Below are 22,213 nucleotides of genomic sequence, written 5' to 3' on the forward strand. Positions count from 1 at the left end.
AGAACCCATGGTTGGTCTGATCTGATCTTTCTTTCTCCTTCTGTGTGCTTCGCCGAACAATGCTCATGCATATGAAGGTGAGGTTTGGACTGGATTGCGTTGGAAAAGTCGAGACCGAGAATGACAGGTTTCTCCGCCGAACCAACTTGTTTTTAGAATCCTAGCCTTGGAACGGTGGAACTTGACGTGCGCGGTAAGATAATTGCCATAGTGGAATGGTTGGCTTAAATTTTGGCTGTATTGTCTGCTCTACGCCTCTACCCCATCTATCCTTAAGAAAATAAAGAAAACTTCAGCAAATATCAGCATTGTCAACTTACAAAGAGCCATTTTCACTGTGGTGTTATTCTCGAATCTCTGTTTCTCGCACAAAATCCTTGGCGTATGTAGATTAAAAACAACTAGAAGAATACATAAATCACAAGAAAAAAAAGAGAGAAGAAATTCTTTAATGCAACACAATGGGTCTTCTTATAAAATCACCAGAACAGACTTGGAAAATGCAACATGGACTTGTATCCGTTTATTAGTGTTGGCCTGGAGGTGCATTTGGGCTTAGTCTCGTCCTATATGAGTTTGGGTTGGGCTGAGGTGGATGGACCCCAGAGACAAACGGATCCGGCCGGGCATGACTTCGCTGCGTCCGCCGGCGCCAAAGCCACGGCACGGACCATGCGCGCGCACCAAACCCATGCTCTTGGAGTCATGAACTTGGCGTGCGGGTAATGGGGGCCGGCACGATGGAAGGTGAGGACTTTGGGTAATGGAACCCAGTGAGGTTTGGACTGGATTGTGCGTCCAAGTCAAGACTGAGAATGACAAGCACGAGGCATGCAGAGTCAGTATCCACCGAATCAACTTGCTTTTAGAATCCTAGTCTTGGCCTGGTAGTTGAACTTGACGTACGCGCTGAGATAGTTGCGACATTGGAATAGTTGATTTAGATGTTAGACCACGAGGAGCTCACAATTGATGACTGCCCTTTGGCGCTGGTTAGCCTCTACTCCTTTCTAACAATCTAAGTTCTTATCCAAAAAAAATCAAAAAAAAATTATTATTTAGATTTTTTGACTTTATATATGTACGTCGGGTTTATCTGATGCATGGCCGATGTGGAACTCAACATATGCCCTCACATACTCCTCTCGTTTAAGTCATAGCGTCCTTATCAGATTAAAGGTCTAAATCCAATCACAAATACTACGACTAATTCATAACTTATCTAAATATGCATCTGTTGCAGTATTTCCAATTTCACATGCGTCATGGATAGGATCTACGATGATACTATTTATGACTATTTGGAAGGTGTTGTTTGAATTCCTTAATCTTATATAAATACTTAAGATCTACCCAATATATAACCGATATAGGAGTAAACACATGCCTGCAGGGATTTTTACATACTTTTCCCATTTAAGTCTAGAAATCTTTGCTAGTGTGAGGGTCCAAATCCAATCCAATCACAAATATTACAATCAGTTCATGGTCAACCTAAATGAACTTATGCTATAGTGTCTCCTACTCCATAAATGTCATGGGTTGAGGACAAACAAAATAAGTTATTATCGATCTATGGAGCATTACATACAAGGATGGACAAACTAAAAAGAGTGCAATACATACGCTTTGGTGCATATTGCTTCTCAGTTGGAGTGGTCCACCAACTCAATGGTGGACTTGATCCAACAACACGAGTTGGTCAAAGATCACCCGCATGGGACCAAATCTAATGAGTCTAGAGCTGTCTTGAAGCCATCAAGTTGGAATTCCTCCACATTCCTCTCCTTACCCACTATTACTCCCCTCTTATTTGCAAATAGATGATACCTATGAAGATCCATCGATTTCTACCACCTGGCCTCTCCTTGAAACAAGACAACACCATGAATCATCTCTCTCTTTTTTCCTTTTGCTCCATGTGGCCAACTCCGAGTCTCCGACTTTGTACTCATACATGACCATACTCTCCTCTTAGTGTGAGCACTCCCATGGCCCATGCAAGAAAGACTTTCCTCCGAGGTCTTTTGATGGCTTGTCTTAGCACAATAATAGGAGGGGAAAATAGAGAAAAGATGGAAGAAAATCACCTCCGGTGGTAACTCTTTATTGGATGGGACGGTATAGTGGGTGGAGACAAGTCGCAGGCCTAATGCAGTGTTTAGGCCAACATAACCACACATCCGTAAGATCTATCATCCCTCAGAAAACAAGAAAATAGAGAAAATGAGCAAATGAGTATGTCGGAGATTATTTTGCTTCAGAAGTCTTTGAACAGGATAGTATGGTTACAACAAGATGCGTAGATTGGATAAATTGTAGTTGCTCATCTCTTCCAATCAAATATCTTGGGCTTCCTCTATGTGAAGTTAAACCTATTAAAGCTGAGTGGATGGTCTTAATTCAAAGGGTTGAAGCTAGATTGGCAACATGGAAAAGAAAATTCTTGTCTCTTGGGGGAAGTTAACGTTAATCAACTCCGAACTCACCTCTCTTCCTATCTACTTTATATCAATTTACAAGCTTCCAGCATGGGTGTTCAAGAGAATTGATAAATATCAAAGATATTTTCTATGGTCAAGCTCTTCGAGTTATTATTGGAGTATCATATAAGGTTAATTGAAGTACGGTTAGCCTTCAGAAGAAAAATGGGGGTTTGGGAGTTAAGGATCTGGCTGAATTTAATATGTCTCTATTATCAAAATGGGGATGAAGGTATCTTTCATATAACCCGGTATTTTGGAGGAAGCATGTACAATTTGCCTACTATAGAAAGGTCAAATTATCTCTCCTTGCCTTTTGGAATAGAGCTCATTTTAAGATTGGGAATGGATAGAAAACACCATTTTGGAAGGATACTTGGGTCTTTAATGCACCCTTCCAGTTCCCATTTCTAGCTCTATACAATCTTAGCAAGAGAAAAAATAGCATTATTGCTGATCATTATAACCTACATTCTATATAGAGACTTAAGAGACCATCCCCGGCCTCCTTGGAAGCTCGCACTCAGTTAATGAATCTTTTATTTCTCTTAGTAAAGGGTCCTTCTCCACAAAATCACTGTACCATATCTTGAACACTAGGGGTATCAAAAATACATTTGCTCACTCATCGTGGAAGTATTCAATACCACTTAAAATCAAATACTTTCTTTGGTTGTGTTGGAAGAGAAGTTTAACACTAAAGACAACCTTAGAAAAACAATAGGTAAACATCTTGGCGGTTGTTTTTGTGCCATGATACAAATGAGATTATTGATCATCTCTTCCGCACCTATAAGTTCTTTTCCACTATATAAAAGTTCATTTATTCTTCTCTTAGACTGTTTCATCTTTAGCTAAGTTTTGAAAATCTATGCATTGGTTGAAGGCTGAACCATTTTACAAAATGTGCTCGGCCCATCATTCTCATGCTGCTTACTACTATATCTTGAACCTATTGAAAGCAGTAGAACTCCAGATTTTTTCAAATAAAAGATCTTCAATTATCTTAATAGCTACAAAGGGACTTAGAAGTTTTAATAACTAGTCAGCGCTATATGATCCCAATATGCAAATGGAGCCGGAAAAAATCTGGTCCAAAGTAAAGAATACTGCCTCTAAGCTTAAAAAAGAACACTAATAACATGATCATCATTAGCAAAAGAAGAAAGATGGCTCCAGCAGCAAATGAAACCATAAGAGCAAGGTCATGCAACAGGGACCGCGTGAGGAAAAGCCACTTAATGTGTCCTACAACGCACTTATAACGGAAAGATTGAAGCAGTAGCAGAAAAAACAGATTACTGCTGCATAGCTAGGCATGGCTGTTCATGGAGGTGGCATTGCATGCTCAGGGGCGGCCCAATATATTTGGAGGCCTAAGGCGAATCCAATGAATAAGGCCTTTTTTTAATAATAAATTTTTTTAATAAATATAAAATATTTAAAAAAATGATATGAAAATGGATAGCTATCAAGTACACTATTTCAACAAAGATACATGAATCTAACAAAGATAGGCAAGAAACCTTTTTAATTTAATATTATTTTTGAATGGAAGTGCAGAAAAGTAATTATCCTAAAAGAAGGGCCATGAAACTGATTAAATCACTGAGATAATGCTTGGCAATATTGTTTATCATGTCAAGCAAGAGCAGAATAGGAAAAGATCATCCCATAGCACTTTATGGTCAAGGTAAAGAAAAGAATTTGTCCAGAAAGGAGCTTCTCTATAAGAGAAAGTAGGGGCATTATGGGAAATTGACTCTATCTAATTAATAAAAGTCCCATCCCACCATCTCCCCTTCAAGTGAGTACCCAAGCAGCAACCGCAGCATCACAGCACAGCAGCCATTCAACCCCCTCCCTCCTTCTCTATCTACCACCCAAGAGGGGAGAAGAAACCGAGAGGAGAAAATTAAAAGAATCTCCACCCTCCAAGAAGTCCATTTCCAATCCCCCTTTCTTCCTGATGGCCCAGCTGGATCAGGAGTAATGTGAGGGAAGGAAAACCAAGATCAAAACCAAACAAGAGAAGGGATGAAAGATAAGAGTGGCTTCAGGCGTGTATCAAGCCAACCAAATCCCTCCTCTCTCTCCTTCCAAAACAAAATTACCGTCCCCAACTTCCTAAATTTCCCCTCTGCTGGCCAGGAAACTCTCCACCTCCCTTCCATCAAGGGGGAAGACTCGTAGCCAGCTCCTATTCCCGTTTTATATAGGGCCTTTGCTTCCTTTTGGTCACGGTCAGACCCAAGAAACTTCCCTCCCTCCACCTCCCGGGGGCCTTCCATTGGCCCGGGGCGGTCGCCTAAGGCTCGGGCCGGCCCTGTGCGTGCTGATACAGCGCCCAAGCATGATTGGCTGCATGCAAGAATTTTAAGCTGCATTTGTAAGCAAATAGTTTTCCAAAACTAAGGAGGTGAATTTCGATCCAAATACTTGGATTTGACTGGTTTACATGGTGATTTTAGGTCTAAAAACACTCATTTTGCTTGGATTGATTGTCGACATGCAAAAAAGACTTACAGTACATTATCTTCCATAGGGGGTTAGCTTGTCCCATGCACCCAAAGAACCATTCTTATCACTCTCTGAAAGAACTACCTGAGATAAAACGTTGGCTACTTCATTGTACTCATTTTAGGTAATATGCTTTTCAATTAACAGTGCACAGTGATTCAGTTTATTGGGAATATCTACGACAATGGTGTCCAATATTCCCCAAAGAGATGACCTGTCACATGAGTCATCTCCTTGGACTACGTACTTCCCGTATATGTTATACAGTATTTGTATTTGTATGTTTCTTGGTAATTAACCCACTCGCAAGCATCTGGTATAACTTCCCTTGGTTTGTTTCTTCAGAAGAAAAAATCCTTTAAAAAAAGATGACGCTTTCTGTGGATTCTCTCTTAGCAAAATATGGCTTCGCGCACTGATTTGTGGTGTTCCCACGGCTCCTTTTGAAACAATAATGTCATGGCCTGATGGGTCTTGGAGGTAGGTGTTCGACTTCATCAGCTTGGGTTTGAAATCGAACGCATGTCTTGCTTCGTTGTCATTAAGCTGGTGATAAAATTGGCCTAAAACATAGAATCGAGCCAATCATATATATGAGATTCAAATATATTAAGAATATATATATTTATCTTATTCTCCAATTTTGCAGTTAATTGATGAGTGCTCCGTAGATGCTTCAATGTGGATGATCGGTAGGAATCATCAAATTTTCTCGAACAGATAAGAACCAATAAATTAAATTAAACATAACCATAACATGTGCATAATGATATTTGGTCAGAATTGACATGTCTGAAGAGTAATGAAAGCAGAAAAATGTTGACTTTGGCTGCAAGTGACACTATGACACTATGAACGTAAGGGTTTATTATTATTATTATTTATTTTTTGAGGAAAAGGAGGCAATGGTGTTGGAGCCAACAATTGCCGCCGAATCTTATTACATGCATGTAAGGTCACGGAACATGGAGTTGTCTAGAAAAGCTACAGTGGCCGGCCTCTAAGGCACAACTAAATGACTGCTCTTCGTGGTTGTTTACCAGTTTCGTCTGGGCTTGGGGGGTCGGGGCATTGGGATTTGACGACGATAGGGATCCTGACATGACTTGGAGCCTGACTCAGTCCGTGAGCAGCCGCCCCCACCGCCACCTCGTGGCACGCCATGATAGTTCTCCTCCATAAGCTTTGCAGCAGAGATGGGTTGAGAAGTGAGAAGCCAGAGGATGGAAGTAATGGAGAGCATCATCAGTAGGCGTCTCCAAAAGGCACCCATGTTCTCTCCAAGATATGAAGTCGGTTCTTTTCTTCCCTCTTGGCAAAAGTCTATGTGAAGATATTGGTAGGTAGATGGATGAAGGCAGGGGGAGTAGATGAGGACATAGTTACCTTTATATAGAATGGTCAGAGATCAGAAGAGGTCGTATACGTGGGGAAGGTATATGGGCAATTCAAAGGATTTTGCAAGAAACCAGAAGCGGTGAACCAAGGAAATGCCGCATTTGTCTCTCTCACCGGAAGCGAAAAGCTTCGAGCAAGAACCTTACGACGAAGTCCGGATATTTTAACCTTATTTAGCATCGTCCTGCATCAACTAAACGCCATCCAGCCCAAATTATATAGATCTTTTTTTCTTCTCTAAGCTAAGTTCTTGAATCGGAGAGGACTTGTTCTCCAATCATAGCTATTCATGGTTTTAATCCAAGAAAATCTTCCTTTCTTCTGCAATATTTGTGATACATTATTGTCCAGTACTTTACCATCTACAGACTTGCTTCTTCTTCTTCTAGCCCAAAATTGCTTGTAAATGACCTTTTATTAATTTTTAAATAATAATTTATTGTTGGAAATAAAAGAAATTACTAGTCAAGTTCCATTGATGAAGTTGGGTTATTTTTTTGTATAATAATTTTATACTACTACGTACAGGCTCATGTTTCCTAGTAGAGCACACGAGTTCGCGGAAAACTTCCTAATGACCTTGTCGCTATTGTCGAAACTTGGAAAGATAAATTTGGCCACAAGTAACAGCATGAAATAAGGTTATGGATCATGGACTTTTGTTTTTTGATTAAAACAACATGTGATGGGAGCTGTTATTCAACCAGGTTGTAGTTCAAGTGGAGAGGCAAATCTCACATGAAAGATCAGTAGTAGGTCTTATGGCCTGCCTCAATCTGTAAATAATTCTCTCATGTCTCTCTGTGGAGTGTAACTGCAGAGGCTTCCCTCGAAGCACCTCATGGTTACAAAGTTTTCTGGAAGCTTAGAAGCTATGATACTGCCATATATGCACTTAATATTCTTATCTAACTTAATAATATCCAGGTGGTCATACCTCCCATTCCATAATAATGAAACCAACATGAGATGGGTTGAAAAACCACTTAAGCCTATAGGTGCGATTAAATGATCCCGATCCTAGCTTGTAGTTGGTTGTTAGGTGCTTTTGGCTTTGGGGGTGGGGACTTGTTGATAAGATCATGGTACGGTTCCAAACACGTCTTCCGGTCGGAGCCGATAGCCACCCCAACCTGGGTTGCCATCATATGATTCCTCACCTTATTATTAGGTGGATCAGGTGAAATCATCCTAGATTATGTTGCTATTACACATAAAAAAGAAGAAAGAGTAGGAAAAATGGAGTGATTTCATCCTAGATCTATGGTGGATCTGATCCACCTAATAATTGTCAGCCATAAGCTTTAAAGGACCCCATGATGGGAACTTGGTGCACTCCGTTGTTACCTTGCCTTCTTGTTCCCTCTTAATTGATGTCCTTGTGAAGATGTATAGGTTTGTACTGGGGGAATGGGCCGGCTCTGTTTGAAAAAAACCGGAGAATGACGTGTGGTAAAGGTCAAAAACTGGACGAGGGAATAAGGTTGTGGTCCAAAACTTGGGATTCAGATACACAACATGCAGTAGGTATGCAAACTTTTTAATTACCATTGCGCATTGGTTTAGCTAATCGTGGATGTTTTTTTTTATTTCTTTTTAATCACCATTGCACGCTGGTTTGAACAAAAACGGAGCTTGACATGTGTAGAGGTCAAAAACTGGAAGAAGGAAACAAGCTGGTTTGGGTCCAAAACTTAGGATTCAGATTGATAACTGTAGGTATGACTACTTTTTAATCACCATTGCCAAGTGGTTTAGCTTATTGTGGATATATTTGGAATATCAGCAATAATAGAGACTCCATTGTTCTAAGACATGATGTCTCATGGTTAACTGCTTGAAGTTAGGGTATTAGTGTCACGCCCCGAGCCCGAGGCGCGGCAGATGCCGCACGCCTGCACGGCGGGCCGCACAGGCGTGCAAGACAGCTGATTCTATCAAAGCAAATACAGATGTTCAAAACTTATTTAAGGATTAATCACAGATGCTTAAAATTGACATAAATAATTAAAGTCATTCAAAAGCAGTCTTACAAAATTTCAAAATAACATTTGCTAACATAATTCAAATGTCCAAACTAATCTAATTAAAATGCCAATAACTGAAGAAATCATCGGAAAGTCTAACGCACTCCCCAATCCCGTGCGATCAAGCCTCTGGATCTGAAAAACAGAGAAAATAAAATAATGAGCTACACTAGCCTAGTAAGCAACAAAATACCCCAAAGTGGGGTCAGAGCATATCAGATCAAAATATAGGATAATGATTGGAATAAATCATAAATAACAATATTTTACTGTTTTCAAAACTTATTATTATTTTTTCAAAAACTCTGATACCAGAATCTCAACATAATAGGCTACGGCCACGTAACCCATTGGCATGGGATGCACAGAGTGCCAGAAACTACCATTGTTAGTCACCGATGGCAACGGTATCCAAAAACCACTATTCTAATCACCGGTGGCACGGTGTCAAAACCGGTTCCTCACAGATTACAAGTCGACAGGTCCAACATATAATCCCCATTGGTGGGGCCAGAACAGAACAGAACAGATCATAGCCATGCTGAGAATGCATATATATATATATATAACAGATTTCATAAATTACCCAGTCATAGTTTACGGATTTCAGAGCATATAACAAAATTTTCAGATGAAATTTAAACATGCCAGACCTATTTTTACTAAATACAAATCATATTTCGAAATTTAATCCACTAATAGTTATTTTACTAAATAATTTGAAAAATGCACTTTGAAGCATTAAGTTACTTACCTCTTCTCGCTTAATCCCTATTTCAGATAGGCGGATCAGGTTCACCTATTTAAATTTAATTAATTCCTTGTTAATTTCAGAGCTAAGCAAAATCCAGAAATAATACTACTGGGCACAGCCCAACAAGGCCCAGAGTTGGTCAATAATGAACATGGCCCGATAGAGCCCACATCGGATACGGCCCAATGGACCCACATAGACCCGGCCCAATAGGGCCCTCCCAAGATTGGCCTCTAATTTGTTCATTTATGCAATAAAAATTCGTTTCAGGGACCAATATCTAATTACATAACACCGTTCCGTAATAAAACTTGGGTAAAAGGACCAAATAATTATATTTGAGGACCTTTATGTAATAATCTTTCTTTTAGGGATCAAACATAAATTACAGAAGACCCTTTTGTGAAATAACATACTGTCAAGGGTTTAACTGCAAAATTCCATTTATTGGCCAAATGGTTCGGATTTCGGGTTTCGAGTTCCGGGTTCTGGGTTTCGGGTTTCGGATTTCGGGTCTGAACTGGATTTCGGATTTCGGATTTCGGGTTCCGGGTTCCGGGTTCCGGATTATGGATTTCGGGTCTGAATTGGGTTTCGGGTTCGAATTTCAGATTTTGGATTCGGGTCTAGGCCCAAGTTGGGTCCACAGTGAACTGGGCCCAAGTTGGCCCAATTCGGCCCACGATGGGCCTTCATCTTCCCCAAACTCCCCATGGATAGGGGAGATGGAAACCAAGAGAAGGAAGAGGAAAGAGGGGAGAGGGCTGGCTGGGTGGCCGGAGGCCACCCCTCGGTCGACGGCCAGCCGACCGCGGTGGCGGCCGGCGGTCGCTGCAGCGGCTGCGGTGACTGACGGGGAGGAGAAGCAACCAAGATGATCACAGTCTATGGGGCTGAAATAGAGGAAAAAACATGAAATAAAGGTTGAGATCAAAGAGCAGAGGAAGCTTACCGGCAGTGGATCTCGCCCAAGGGAGGCTCGATCCGGTGTCAAGCGGCGGCGGCGACGGCACTTTCCGAAGCGGAAGTAGATCCAGAAACAGGGAAAGGCCGCGAGGGGATTCGGACGGTGCTCGGCCGGGAGAGCACACCGGTCACTCGGGAGGCAAGAACAGAGGAAGGAGATGGAGGAGAGGGGCTCGATGGTGATCTGGGAAGGAGAAGAGGGATTTTTATCATCCCTTCGTAACAGCTCTCCACCGCGAAAATCGCAGCGGTCGAGCGTGATCCGTGGCCGTGATTGGCCGCAGTTTGACCGGAGGGGGGGTGCCGCGGGATGCCTGCGGCGCCTTGCCCCAAGTGTTCCCGGAGGAGCCGGAGAGGATCGCCATCGCGATCCTCTGTCTGGTTCCTCCCATATTAGGATCGGGGCTGAAGTCGGCTGGGGCTGCCGACTTCAGCCTCGTATCTCACATTCTCTTCCCTTTAAAAAAATTTCGTCCTCAAAATTTAACATACCTTAGCTTGCAAAAAGGTCCGGATATTTTTCCTTCATCTCGTCCTCCAATTCCAACGTAACCTCACATTTTGAGTGATTGCTCCACTGGATCTTAAAATAAAAAATTGTGCGCCTTCTTAATACTTGTTCGTTTCTATCAGCCATACGTACAGGCTGCTCAAGATATGTCAAATCTTCTTTAAGCCGCATGGGGACCACTTCTGTAGGGGGGTCATAGAGATTGGTGCGGTACCAGGAATTAAATCAATTGCAGATTCAATTTCTCTATCTAGTGGCAAGCCAGGGAGATCTTCTGAAAAGACATCAGGATATTCATTCACTACTCGGATATCTTCCAATCTTTGATCTGATTGTCTGATATCAACTACAATGGCAATATATGTCATACTCCCCTTCCTGAGTAGCCGCTTAATTTGCATAGCAGAGACAACTCGAGGGAAAGTATAAGGACCACTACCTAGAAGCTGAATTCAGTGTCTCTAGGGATATGAAAGTTTACCCCTTTTTTTTTCATGGCAGTTAATGGTAGCAAAGTGTGACGCCAACTAGTCCATACCAAGAATTATATCGAAGTTATGCATATCTATAACTATCAGATCAGCAGTCAAGTCTCTATTTACTATCTAAATCGGATAAGTATTGCAGATCTGTTTAGCAAACATCCCACTCCCGACTAGGGTACTAATTTGCAAATCATACTCTAACGGCATACAAGGCAGGTCATGTTTTCGCGCAAATGTAGATGACATACAGAAATGTGTAGCACCAGAATCAAACAATACATGAGCATAAACAGAAGCAACTGGCAAGGTACCTGACCCCACAGTGTTGGATGCCTGAGCATCTTGCTGAGTCAGTGCGTAAATACGACCCTGTGTGTGCGGTCTCCCTCCTGTCTGCTGCTTAGGAGAAGAAGGCTGAGCAAACTGAGCCGGAGCAGGAGAACCTTGCACTTGCTGAGTCCTTGTAGCTTGAGGCCTCTGAACTGATCGAAGGTCCAGTTGAGGACACTCAGCTACCTTATGACCCTGCTGGCCGCATCTGAAGCAGGCGCTGGATAATCGTCTACAATGTTCAGTCTTATGCATACCACCACATGCATCACACTTAGGCTTGTCTTACTGATGCTGAGTAGTCTTCTCATAGAATCCCTGCTCCCCTGATTGCCAGGGTTGGTTATGAGATTTTGCAGTCCTACTGGAATTCTGTCCACTATGAGTATCATCATCTCTACTCCTCTTATTTTGTATTCTATCTTTTGTATCTTGTGTTTCCTTCCAGACAATTTCCAGATTCTTGGCTCTGTCTACCAGATCATCATAGTTTGTTGAGTGTACCACGGCCAAACCACGACATAAGTGAGGCTTCAATTCTTCTTCAAATCTCTTCATTCTGGACTCTGCATCCATAACGAGGGTGGGAGCAAACCGAGATAGCCTGTCAAACTCTGTCTCATATTCATCCACGGTCATAGTTCCTTGAAACAGATTTAGAAATTTCCTCTTTAGCTCCCTAAGGCGACTTGAAGAGAAATACTTGGAGTAGAAGGCTGTGCAAAACCTCTGCCAGGTAACTAGCTCATGCTCATGTGCCAATGTGCGCTCCATAGACATCCACCAATGATGAGCTCGGTCGTGAAGCATATAGATAGCAAATCTGACCTTCTCTTCATCAATGCATTACATTGCCCTGAAGGCTTTCTCCATTTCATCTATCCAAGCTTCAGCCTCTTGAGGACCAGTGGTGCCCTTAAAATCCGAAGGAGCCATTCTTTTGAATTCTGCTATACTCTTTCTTTGCTCAGGAGGAGCAACATCCCGCTGGATTGGTTGCTGAGATTGTTGCCTTTGTTGGTGTACTAACTCGACTACCTCCTCGATCAGTTCGAGCACCCGAGTTTGATTTCTAACGACAGTTTCTGGAGTTGATTGACCTTGGGGCCCTGAGTTATGCGATGCCTCGCCCATTTGGTTAGTAGGGGCTCTTCCCCGAGAGCCCCCAGCCATCTGATTCAAGCTACGGACACGGCAAGGCAGCATTCTAATTTTGGTGAAAATATATAAATGTTATAAATTTATCCAAACACAATAATACATAATAGTTAACAAAAACAAATGAACAGTATCCTCTTATCTAGTTCCTACCCATCTCTCAACCTTTCCAACGAATTCTAAGAATCCTAAAATTTAGGCTCAAATATGACTATTTCACTTATGGTCCCTAGTGATCTTAACCTGGCTCTGATACCACCAAATCTGTCACGCCCCGAGCCGAGGCACGGCAGACGCCGCATGCCCGCACGGCGGACCGCACAAGCGTGCAAGGCAGCTGATTCTATCAAAACAAATATAGATGTTCAAAACTTATTTAAGGGTTAATCACAGATGCTTAAAATTGACATAAATAATTAAAGTCATTCAAAAGCAGTCTTACAAAATTTCAAAATAACATTTGCTAACATAATTCAAATGTCCAAACTAATCTAACTAAAATGCCAATAACTGAAGAAATCATCGAAAAGTCTAACGCACTCCCCAATCCCGTGCGATCAAGCCTCTGGATCTGAAAAACAGATAAAATAAAATAATGAGCTACAATAGCCTAGTAAGCAACAAAATACTCCAAAGTGGGGTCAGAGCATATCAGATCAAAATATAGGATAATGATTGGAATAAATCATAAATAACATCATTTTACTGTTTTCAAAACTTATTATCATTTTTTCAAAAACTCTGATACCAGAATCTCAACATAATAGGCTATGGCCACGTAACCCATTGGCATGGGATGCACAGAGTGCCAGAAACTACCATTATTAGTCACCGATGGCAACGGTATCCAAAAGCCACTATTCTAATCACCGGTGGCGTGGTGTCGAAACCGGTTCCTCACAGATTATAAGTCGACAGGTCCAACATATAATCCCCATTGGTGGGGCCAGAACAGAACAGAACAGATCATAGCCATGCTGAGAATGCATATATATATATATATATATAACAGATTTCATAAATTATCCAGTCATAGTTTACAGATTTTGGAGCATATAACAAAATTTTCGGATGAAATTTAAACATACCAGACCCATTTTTACTAAATACAAATCATATTTCAAAATTTAATCCACTAATAGTTATTTTACTAAATAATTTGAAAATTGCACTTTGAAGCATTAAATTACTTACCTCTTCTCGCTTAATCCCTATTTCAGATAGGCGGATCAGGTTCACCTATTTAAATTTAATTAATTCCTTGTTAATTTCAGAGCTAAGCAAAATCCAGAAATAATACTACTGGGCACAGCCCAACAAGGCCCAGAGTTGGTCAATAATGAACATGGCCCGATAGAGCCCACATCGGATACGGCCCAATGGACCCGCATAGACCCGGCCCAATAGGGCCCTCCCAAGATTGGCCTCTAATTTGTTCATTTATGCAATAAAAATTCGTTTCAGGGATCAATATCTAATTACATAGCACCGTTCCGTAATAAAACTTGGGTAAAAGGACCAAATAATAATATTTGAGGACCTTTTATGTAATAAATCTTTCTTTTAGGGATCAAACATAAATTACAGAAGATCCTTTTGTGAAATAACATATTATCAAGGGTTTAAGTGCAACATTCCATTTATTGACCAAATGGGTTCGGATTTCGGGTTCCGAGTTCTGGGTTCCGGGTTTCGGATTTCGGGTTCCGAATTTCTGGTTTTGGATTTCGGGTTTCGAGTTTTGGATTTCGGGTTCCGAATTTCGGGTTTCGGATTTCGGGTCTAAACTGGATTTCGGATTTCGGATTTCGGTTCCGGATTCCGGATTTTGGATTTTGGGTCTGAATTGGGTTTCGGGTTCGGGTTTCAGATTTTAGATCCAGGTCTGGGCCCAAGTTGGGTCCACAATGAACTGGGCCCAAGTTGGGTCCACAGTGAACTGGGCCCAAGTTGGCCCAATTCGGCCCACGATGGGCCTTCATCTTCCCCAAACTCCCCATGGATAGGGGCAGGGGCGGCCCAAGCCTTAGGCGACCTAGGCGGTCGCCCAAGGCTCCGGCTCGAGAGAAGGCCCCCGCACGACGACATCCTAGGCTCCTAGCCTCCCAACTCCCGCTCCTAGCTACAGTGTCCGTAGAGCAGAGGTAAGGCCGCAGGAGCCAACGGCTACCTCGACAAGACGCGGGTGCTCCACTCCTCAATCCTGATCCCATATTCCCATCGGCCATCGCCCATCATTCCTCTCTAGCTCTCTTTAAAATCCTCATCGTGCTCCACTCCTCCTCCACTCCTCAATCCTCTTCTATTCTGTTCCATGACTGCCTGGGTGGCTGGGTCATCTCCTCCGCGGCTCCGTAGCCCGCGCCTCCGCCAGTCCGCCTCCCCGCTTCCCTGGGCCCCGGCATCCCGCAACGGTCCCCGCCTCCTCGGCATCCAGGCGGTCCCGCCGCCCGCGACCTCCTCGCCTCCCTCTCGGGCCCCCGGCTCCCGTGAGGCTGTGACCCCGTCGGCCCTTCCAGCTCAATCCAGCGAGCCGGCGAGGTCGTCTCCTCTGCCTGAGCGCCTCCCCGGCCCCCGCCTCCCCGGCATCCCGACGATCCTGCGAGGCTACGACCTCCTCGCCTCCCTCCCGGGTCCCCGGCTCCCGCCTCCCGTGGGCCGTGACCAGTGAGGCAGTGTCGCAGTGACCTCCACGGCTCCACCTCCTCGCCAGTCGCCTCCCTCCCCGGCCCCGGCTCCCGTGACCCCGTCAGGCTGTTACTCCCGTGACCTCTGCTCCTCGCCCCGGCCCCGGCTCCCGTGAGGCTGTGACCTCCTCGCCTCCCTCCCCGGCCCCGGCTCCCATAGTCCCGTGACCCCGGTGGGTCCGGCCGTCCCATCACCGCCTCACGTCTGTCTCACTGTCTGTGAGACTGAGTCTGTCAGTCTGTGACACAGTGACAGTGAGTCAGTGGCACGACATACGGTGTGATTCTTCTAATCTCCCTTTGTTGTTTGATTGTATTTTCAACTTTCAGCGTTTAATTCTCTTAATTTTGTTACAATTTCTATAATTTTGTTACAATTTTTCTCTTCTATTTTTTCACTTTAATAATTTTGCATCTCAAAAAGCTAGACGGATTATTTTTAAATAAAATTTTAAAATATTTTATACTTATTAAAAATTTATTATTATTATTATTATTTTAAAAAAGGCCTCATTAGTGAGTTCATCCTAGGCCCCCAAATGCATTGGGCCGCCCTTGGATAGGGGAGATGGAAACCGAAAGAATGGAGAGGAAAGAGGGGAGAGGGTTGGCTGGGTGGCCGGCCTCGGTGGCCGGAGGCCACCCCTTGGTTGACGGCCAGCCGACCGCGGTGGCAGCCGGCGGTCGCTACGACGGCTGCAGCGGCCGACGGGGAGGAGAAGCAACCAAGATGATCTTGGTTTATGGGGCTGAAATAGAGGAAAAAACATGGAATAAAGGTTGAGATCAAAGAGCAGAGGAAGCTTACCGACAGTGGATCTCGCCCAAGGGAGGCTCGATCCGGTGTCAAGCGGCGGCGGCGACGGCACTTTCCGAAGAGGAAGTAGATCCAGAAACAGGGGAAGGCCGCGAGGGGATTCGGACGGTGCTCGGCCGGGAGAGCACACTGGTCACTCAGGAGGCAAGAACAGAGGGAGGAGAGGGGCTCGATGGTGATCTGGGAAGGAGAAGAAGAGTTTTTATCATCCCTTCGTAACAGCTCTCCGCCGCGAGTCAAGCGTGATCCGCGGCCGTAATTGGCCGCGGTTTGATCGGAGGGGGGGGGGGAGTGCCGCGGGATGCCCGCGGCGCCTTGCCCCAAGTGTTCCCGAAGGAGCCGGAGAGGATCGCCATCGCGATCCTCTGTCCGGTTTCTCCCATATTAGGATCGGGGCTGAAGTCGGCTCCCCGTATCTCACAATTAGACCATATTTCTACATTCCATGAACCTTTCTAAAACCACTCTTCTAATGTCATGTTTTTATTTAATTTAGCAAGTGTTGGAACTTTTTTTTCTCTAATTATAAATACAATTATTGAGTCTTCTTTTCGTTCCTACAACAATTAATAGTTTTTAAGTCATATTACTTTTTGGAAAAAAAATTGTTGGGATAATTTTTTAATCCAAAAGTACTATTTTTAAGCTTTTGGATAGAATTTTTTTTTAACAAATATTTTACACAATTTTTTCGAAAAAAATAGATGTTCAATTAAATATAAAGTATATTAGAATGCATCACTTTTCTATTATCAACCAAATATGAAAAAACCACTTTTCCAAGTATTATATATCCAGACGTCAACTTCTCAAAAAAACTATTCTAATGAAGAGATATTCTTCTCGAGATATTCTTCTCATGATCCAAATGAGTGTAAATGTAATCCCTTTCAATTGCTTCCTAAAAGAAGAATATCCCAGTATTAGGCACAAGAATAAAAAAAGCATCAGTAGATAAGGTAGCGCACATTGTTGAATGCTGGACCACTAAACAATTCCTACATCGTGTGTAGCAACTTACTTGCAGTCACTGCATCCTATAGCCACTACATTGAAACAAAGAATTCAAAAAAACAACAAAAAAAAAGGAAAAAAAGAAAAAGAAAGGAAGAACTTTTTTTTTTGATAAAAAAGGAGATTAGGGTGCCAGGAGACAACCCCAATCACCTGATTTTATTAAAGAAATGAATGAATACATAAAGAGGAAGAAGAATGTACAAGTATAGTAGAAGGCAGCTCTTCCAAAAACAAAAAAGACCGAGCTGATATCACTTAATTACCAATGAACAGACCTCCAAAAAAAAAATGCAGAAGGCTGGCTAAGTAGGGCCCAATAAAATTAGATAGAGGGATATCAGCAGCTCCTGCTGAGAAGATCCCAGCCAAAAGAACTGAGAACAAAAGAAAGAACTAACATGCAGAGAATGTCTACTTCACTCATTTCTAAAAGCAGAAGTCTTTCCTAACTTAGCACTACTCTCAAAGTTGGTACTGCCAGCAAGTTCCCAGTATCAGAAGTAATTGCCAGATGAGGAAACTGCCCCATGTTGAGCTTGGAATACAGAATCTGCATGCATTTATAGAGCAGCTAGCAGCTTAGTTTGCTGGTATATCCATCAAAGTTCAAGGAAATCAACAAATTTTTATTAGAATAGAAGAAGAGATAAATGGTGAAAATACCCTCAAAAGAAAAGCAATCCTATCATCAAATAGTTTCTCGATTCGATCTACTTCCATCTCGCATATGGCCTTGATTGCAGGAGCCAAGAATGGTCTTGATCTGACTTGCAACCGCTGCCCGCTGCAGGTAAGCAAAAGAACACCGGTCATCAACATTTGTTCTGAAAGATAGTAGGAGCAAGTTCAAAATTGATTGTAAAATTTCCATATTTTTTGGGTTACTCACTAAGGACACAATTTCACAATTTGGCAAGAAAATGAGTAAAAATTTAGACAAATGCTGCGGATTAAAACTTCCATGACTACAAAGAAAATGAAGACATTTCACTAAATAGTAGAAATTCTGGGAAGTTTCAGAATAATTTGTGAAATGTCAGGGAAAAAATTCATAAAATGAGTGTATAAGTAGCAAGAAATTCCTTAAAGCATGATTTTTTTTAGTGAAGTTGGTAATAAGATCAGGAAAAATGCTCTCGGTAAACAAACTAACAAGAATTAAGGAATTTTTAATTGGGCAGAACATTATATACTTTGGCAAAGATCCCAGATATGATTCCTTGATACTATATTTGTGAGCACCTATGCGGGCGTGTGTTTAGTCGCACATTGGTTATTCATTGGGTAGATCTTGGATACTTATACAAAATCAAGAAACCCAAATAATACCTTCTGGCTTGCCTTTTTAAGTGAAGTCCTAGGTTGTTGCAATATTCTTATATATATTAGGAAAAAATAGAATACAACAATGACATCATCAAGAACAATGGTAAAATTGAGAAGATCTTACCAGCTTATACGGGGCCACAAAGCATTGGAGCTGAATAGACAAGAGATAGGCCACATGAACTTCTATGACTTCATCAATGAAACCCGCAGATGCCATGCCGCTTCAGAATTCGGTCCATGCACTGTGGAATACCTGCTTCATCAATCAGGGTCAGTTTCATGGCCACAGTCGAGAGACTACACAGCAAGGTATTACTTACGTGATCCATGATGTGTTGATGAAATGCATCAACAAAATGGAGGAGCTTCTGCTTCACAAACAAGTGATGCCCGTAATTGTGTGTTGTGCTGCCTCTACTATGCCAAGGATAAGGTTTAATGCCTCAGAATTATGGAAAGAAAACATTCCATGAATTTCCATGAAAATTTGCATGGACTAACCAGGAGAAATAGAAGACCGATACTGCTGCAACCCAAAATTGAATGGGAAAAAACACTCATCAAACACCTTCTAATATAATCAAGAATTTTCAAATTTTAGCTTGGGCAGTTAAGCTAAGGGACATGACCAGATCCACATGAGGACATTATCTTACAATAAGAGAGATTTCTTTGTTCAAAATTATGTATTAAACAGGCTGGTGGCATATCTTGCAGAGATTTGGATGCCTTTTAGGTCAAAAGAAATAATACATAACCAGAGAAATTCAGCTGAGTAATTCCGTGTTATCTCATACCTTTGAGTTGACGGTTTCAAAATAAATGGCTGACAACAATGGATAATAATAAGAAATTAAATGTGTACAAACCTTCCACATCTACTTCTAAGCTTTGTCAAGAACAAATTTGCCATCCTTAACCTTTAGCAGAAAGCCCATGACTATATCAAAAAGCACAGCAGGAACGAAATTGATCAGAGATTATTCAGGTGACAGCCCATTGAGATCCTAAGGAAAGCTTCACCTGATTGTACTTCCTAATTGCCTCATGTTAGCAATTAGGTCAAGTGGCCATGAAACCTAGAACATGGAAGATCTTTAGGCACTTACCAATAACAAGGATAGCCGTGTAAAAATCAAACCATCATGTCATTGAGCACCTAGCTTGTACGTAAATTTCAGCAGATCAAGGACATCAATGTCAGTATACTGTTTCCGGACGTTGCAGGGAGTTGAGAAATTGGCACTTGCATTTTCCTGATCATCAGAACCCCTTGTTTTATTATTGATGCAACCAAAGAATCCAGGGCACTTATAAGCGCGCCATCAGCAGAATTTCCAATGGATTCCTCTCAGTATGGTAGAATACTATCAGCATAAGTGCACACACAAATATCCAAATTTATGAAATGGTCTATATCTAATGCTTAATGAAGCCAGACCTGTAATATGCTATTCAATACAAAATCATCACCCCAGGAGTCTCCCTTATCTAGCTTATTAAGAATTACTAAAGGAACTGCTGCAGCAGGTCACCTGAAAAAGTATGTTATTTATCATGTCCAAGAATTATATATGTCAACATGAAGGGACAGGCTTGATCTGACAGAGTACCAGAACCTAGAAAATAAATAGCACATAATACTCCTAGTTCATCCATCATTTCCAATCACTCATCAGCTTCGGCAAAATATGCTTACCAGCATGAACCATCTAGGCTGTAAAAACCATGAGAAGTTTCAGCAGCTTCATAGAAGTAAGCAACTTTTGGAAGATGGATTAAGCTATAAACCTGCTTCTTTATGCACACAGCAAGGCACACCTGGATGATAAGTGCAGGTTGTGTTGTATCCTTCAATTTGGTATTGAATCCAATTAAGAAACAAAACTCCTGATGCAAGAATCTGTTTTTTTGTTGGGGAAGGAAGAAGCTGTGACACAGCACTGTTTTCCTGCTTTAAACCAACTAGGTGTTGATAAATATTTTAACAATTAGAAAAGCTAAACAGAACTCCAAAACACAAAAACCCAATTATACCTGGAAATAAGGGAGAAGAGTTGGCAAGGCAAACAAGGCTTCCGAAATTTTTGTGCCATCCTCTAAACGAAGGTGTTCAAGTTCATCAAATCGAAAATGGAAAGTCTAGTCAGCTCCATTGATCCTAGGAAGTGCTCTTTACCTTGAGAAAACCTTGCTTTCCCTTGCCCAAAAATGGCTCTCTTGCAAGTATGTATCATTCAACAGAGGAATGTGGAAATTTCTGGGAATCTTAAGTTCATTCCAAGAGGCCATGCTCTTTTTCAGAAACTCTCTGCATACAGCAATCACAGGATTTCTAGGATATAAGAACAAAGAGAAGCACCTAAAATATCAACAGTCTCACGATTTTGCCTCTGTGTTGTGAAATTTCTCTAACTGTCCGCTCAGAAAAGACCTTTTTTTTGCTGTCCATGTGTCCCTTCTCTATGATTGTATCAGCCAAGAACTTCAAATTCTCCAATGACTCACTGAAGTCTGTACATTGTCTGCAGTTCCCTCTCCAATCCATTATTCCTTGCAAGCTTTGCATATCCCAGCAATATGAGAGGACATCCTCAAGTACTGATAAATATGATCACCATCGCCTACTAAAACTGCCAAGGATACCAAGAAAACCACAGAAAAGGTTAAATCTCTCATTACATGGCATGATTTCTCTGAGGAAGATGAACAAGAGACTCTTCATCAGAATAATCACATTTGACAGTTCCATCGTTGGATTCTGGAGTGCTCAAAACGTCAGGTTTAACTCCTACTTGAGGTTGATGGTTCGTGAACTGAAAACCAGAGTTGAATCCACTTGGTATTTTCCAGTCATAAAGCTTCATCCCTATCAAATAACATAACATTCTCATCTTGAACATGTCAAACCGACTGCGATGATTTTCCAGCACCTTCAAGAACACAAGACAGACTACAACCTCCATAACATCTAAATATCTCCCTTTGGGAGTGCTGGATATGGCCATGGGTTTCTGAACACCTGTTTTTCTTTTGACCCAATAATATCGTAGCACTCAAGCTTAGTTACATCAATATCCAAGAATAGAGGCCATATTTGAATATCCTGAGGGTTACCTCCACAGACACTAACTGGACATGGCCTTCCTTAACACAGAAGCATGAAAAAAATTTCCCTGCCTCTCATCGGACCATTATTTAACAATTACAGCCTTAATTCTGCTTAATTTAACTTACAATCACCAGATCAATTGTATACACTTTTGACATGTCCCGACACACTTGTTCGTGTTTTTCATACATGTACATGCACTCATTATACTTGTTTCTTCACCCAGGTCGGGGAGTAAAAATTATACTCATTCAAACAAGAGATCAAGTTAATTTTTTGCTCAAGCAAAACCCTGATTGTTACAGGTCATCAAACCAGGGATCAGTTAAGTTGCTCAAAGTCATACAGACACCATATCTGCCACCCATATTACCTTCCGAAATCATTGTTCCTATTCCACTCAGATAATGTAATGAAAATGAGGTGCAAGGCAGATGGCAGACTCTGCATGACAGATTTCATCCATGCAGGTTTTGAAGGCAGTCTTATCCCCGAGCCGTGCCCTCATGTTTCATGGCTTCCATCACATAACAATTTTAATGATCGCCAGTTGCAAAACCTACAACAATCTCAGTGATCCTCAACCAGGAATCAGAATGGATTCTGGTGCTTCAGAAAT

The 22,213-nt window shown here is 41.9% G+C and overlaps 1 pseudogene; it reads right to left on the reverse strand.

Moving 5' to 3' along the window:
* Positions 1 to 17,250: 17,250 nt before the first annotated feature.
* Positions 17,251 to 21,490, reverse strand: LOC103724164 (annotated as a pseudogene).
* Between the last annotated feature and the right edge of the window lie 723 nt (positions 21,491 to 22,213).

Source organism: Phoenix dactylifera, chromosome 16 (genome assembly GCF_009389715.1).
Source record: "Phoenix dactylifera cultivar Barhee BC4 chromosome 16, palm_55x_up_171113_PBpolish2nd_filt_p, whole genome shotgun sequence".
NCBI classification, from domain to species: domain Eukaryota; kingdom Viridiplantae; phylum Streptophyta; class Magnoliopsida; order Arecales; family Arecaceae; genus Phoenix; species Phoenix dactylifera.